This window comes from Lontra canadensis, unplaced genomic scaffold (assembly GCF_010015895.1).
Source record: "Lontra canadensis isolate GAN:19392208 unplaced genomic scaffold, GSC_riverotter_1.0 scaffold22, whole genome shotgun sequence".
Lineage (NCBI taxonomy): Eukaryota > Metazoa > Chordata > Mammalia > Carnivora > Mustelidae > Lontra > Lontra canadensis.
In genome coordinates, this window is record NW_022631016.1 from 1736469 (window position 1) to 1740230 (window position 3762).

Consider the following 3762-nt stretch of genomic DNA (forward strand, 5'->3'; position numbering starts at 1 on the left):
TAGCCCGGGAGGCCCGCGGGCCGGGGGAGCGGCGGCGCGGCGGCGGCGGCGGCGGCGGCGGCGCGGAGCCGGTGGGCGCAGCCGCGCGCCAGGCCGGCGGTCGGGGTTTGGGGGAGTCTGGAGTCGGGAGTGAGGAGTTGAGGAAGGAGCGCTCGAGTTTCCGAGGGACATTGGAACGCGAAGCTGTCCGTCACGCGCTCATCTGCATATTCGGGCGCCCGCCCCCTCCCCTGCTCCGCCCGCTCCGCCCGCTCCGGCTGCCTGGCCGCGGCCGGGGGAGGGGCGGGGAGGGGAGGGGAGGGCGGGGGAGGAGGCGGGAGGGCGGGGGAGAAGGAGGGAGGGACGCGCAGGCTTTTGTGGTGCAGTCGCCTCCCGCGCAGCCCCAGCCCGCGGCCCGCGGCCCCGCTGCCTGGCCGGACCGAACGGCTCGCCCCGGCGCGCACCCCTCCCCGCACGTACTCCCGGCGCCCCCAGCCAGCCCGCCAGCCGGCGACCCCATCTCTCGCGGGCCACCTCCCCCTCGCCACGCCAGTCCCCTTCCTCATCGCACCCCCAACCCCTGAAGCCACTGCGCCCCCCACCCCGCCCCGGGTCGGCCCGCAAGGACTAGGCAGAGGCCGCCCGAAATCGGGCCTGTCTGGCCCACTTGGGGGACGAACGATCCACGTTCCCTCGGCGCCACGAAGAGGCCCGCCCAGGTGACTGCGCGGGTGACCCAGGCTCCGGGCCGGGAGATGGGGGCGAAGGGAGGGCGGGATGGGAGCGCCCGCGGCCCAGGTCCTGGGAGGGGGGGCGTGCGCGGGTCTCTCTTCCACCTTCCTGTGTGGACTCTTGTCTCTCCGGTGTGAGGCTCCCGTGGCCTCGAGCCTGGTTGTTTGCCCCGCGCCGCCCAGCGCGTCCCCGCGGGACCCGGATCCGGGTCCGTCACTGGAACTGCCAGGAGGGCCCAGAGGTGAGCTTTGTGCCTGAAGTCCGTAGTGGAGACCCGGATCTCTGAGTGGCAGGACTTCGCGCGTTGGGAATGTTGTGACACACGCCGCCAGTGTTTCTCCCGTGAAGACGCCACCCCCGAAAGGTTTTATTTGATTTTATTTTAATAAGTTGACGCCTCTTTCGGACAAGTGTCGTAAAGCATTGTCACCGGACAGCCCGCCTCTGGCAGGACGCGAAGCCTCGCGGTCACTCGGGAAGGAAGGAGAAAGAGACCGGCTGCGGCTCGGGCGCCGTCCGCAGCGCAGGTGGCTCAGGTAACGCGGCTCCCGAGGTGCCTCTCGGGCCCAGAGGCAAGAGGCTTAGTGAGGAGCCCTGGGACCCCAGCCCCAGAATACCCTCCATTTCTCAAGCCCTCTCCATCCCTGCGCACTGGGCCGGGAAGACGTGTGCGCCTGGTTACGAGGGAGGGTGGTCGCCGATGGGGGGCGCTCAGGAGGTCCACGGCCTGCAGGCTTGTGCAGTCTGGGCGTGGCCGCCGCCCAACAGGTGCCTTTTTCTCCGAGGCCCCTTCGGGTGGATTACCTGGAAGGTGAAATTGCTGCGGGGGGAAGCCCAGGCCTGCAGCACTCTGTCCCCGAGGCCTCCCCGCACCCTACCGCGCCAGCCCTGTAGGGACTTCTTTTGAGGTCCGGATGGCCGGCTGGCCAGGCCAGGCTGGGAGCTGGGGATCCAGAAGCTCCAGCCCAGGCCTGTTTACAAGCAGAACCTTCAAGACACAGTGAAGCTGTGTTTGTCTTTCTCTAGGTCCTAGGGAACCGGTTGCAAACCAAGGTTTTGGGTTTGGGAAGAACCCATCCTCCTTGGCCTGCATGGGGGCCTGTGACTCCTAGTTGGTTCCCATTAGGACCAGCCCCCACCAGTCTTCCCACCCCTCCTCCTCAGGGTTCCCTCCTTCCTAAAAGCCAGTCTCTGTACCTTCTACACTTCAACGTCCACAGCACCCCCAAACAGATCACTTCTCCCACACTGGCCCACTGGGAGGACCTAGCCCAGCAGGTCCAACCGCGCTGCCACCCCAGGCCAGCTGTCCCAAGTCAGTGCAGGGCAGACAGTCTACACCGATCACTGTAGAGTCAAAAAGGAAAGACAAAAGTGTGTGTGTGGGGGGGGGGGGTACTCTAGCAGTGCCCTGGAACATGGCACCTATAGGATCCATGATATTTCCGGTTTTCCCGGGAGAGGATTGGGCCAGGTGGAGGCCGTAGATGAGAGTCACACATGTTGAATGACAAACAAACATAAACAGCGTAGATCAGATCGCGGGCTTTTGGGTTCGCTTCCAATTAGATAGTTTAAGTGAAAAAAATCAGGTCTAATTTTTATCTCCAAGGGTGATTGGCCTCCAGTATTTCCATTTCTAAAGGCCAGTTCCTGCTGTGTTTCATTAGCATTTGGGGCTGGCCCCCTTCCCCTCTCTTTCTCACCCCCCCCCCTTGGGCCTGATCTCTGCCAGGGGCAGAAAAGAAAACATTGAATTATTACAAAAACATCCCCAGTTTGGAGCAGGAGCGTATGCTCCGGATACACTCGATTTTGACATCAATTAAGTATATAAGCAGACAAGCGCATGTGGCGTTGGAGGGGCCGGTCGCCCTGGGTGCCTGGGCACAGGCGTCTCTTCTGCTCTTTAGCTTCTGCTGCTGATTCTAAAGACAGCCTCTTCCTCGAGTGTATTTTCTCCCAGCAATTACACTCCTCCACTGAAATCTAAATTTTCCATACTGTTGCCTGCTACTAATAAAAACCGTCTACCTTGCGCTATTAAACAGTCGAATCGCACTACATGCGGTTTTTATTGGTAGGGACTGTAGCAGATTAAAATGCCTACGCAGAGACATTAAAACTTACGCTCTGCATTGTTATTGGAATATACAAACTCCGTTTCACTTTAAAGCGCCCTGATTTTTTAAAATCACTTTTCCTTTTCTTAGATTCAAGTTGGCTTGGCCTTCTTCTGAAATCGGTCAGTGGGAAAGACAGGCTGCAAGCGTGGAGGCCCGACGCGGTGGCTCGCACGCGGCGCCTGCGAGGGTGGCCTGGCTTCCTCGAGCTCCGTCCCCCGTGACCGCGGAGAGCGCAGGCCGCGCGGGGAGAGAGCCGCCGCGACGCGCGCCCCACCGCCGCCTCCCTGGGACTGCGGCCCGCGATGCCCAGCCCACGCGCGGAGTGCCCAGGCGAGCCGTGCCGCCGGACCTCGGCTGCGCCGCTTGGCCGCCCTGGCTCTCGCTGTCCGTCCGAGCTCCGGCTCGGCAGAGAGCGGGCGGGCGCGCAGGAAAACCCGAGAGCTGCTGTGAAATCGCGACCACTTTGTGACAATTACAGGGGCGACGCTCAGTTTCAGGCTGGCCCTGCATCTCCCCCTCCTCCCGTGCGTGCCTTTGCGACCATAAGTGAACACTGCCGCATGTTTTGTTTCTTGTCGTCACAGTGGCCAACGCATTCAGAACCAGTCGGTGTGGACATGCCCCTTTCAACGAGCCGGGGCTGCCCGCGAGGCCGAGCGCGGAGAGATGCCTGGAACGCGGGCTTGGGCCCGAGGTTCTCTCTCCGGGAAGCTGGCTGCACCGGCCAGGGCGCCTCGCAGACACCGTCCGTCCTGGGCTCTCGAGCGCGGGGGAGGTCAGGGAACGACGCGGGCTCAAGAGTCGTGCGTGCGGGCGGCGAGGGGGCGCTGTGGCCCGCGGCTGCGGCCTCCTCCCTGCAGCGGTGGCCCCGGTGCAGTCCCTGGCCACTGACGGGCGGTGGGCGCCCTAGCCCCTGCCCGACCTA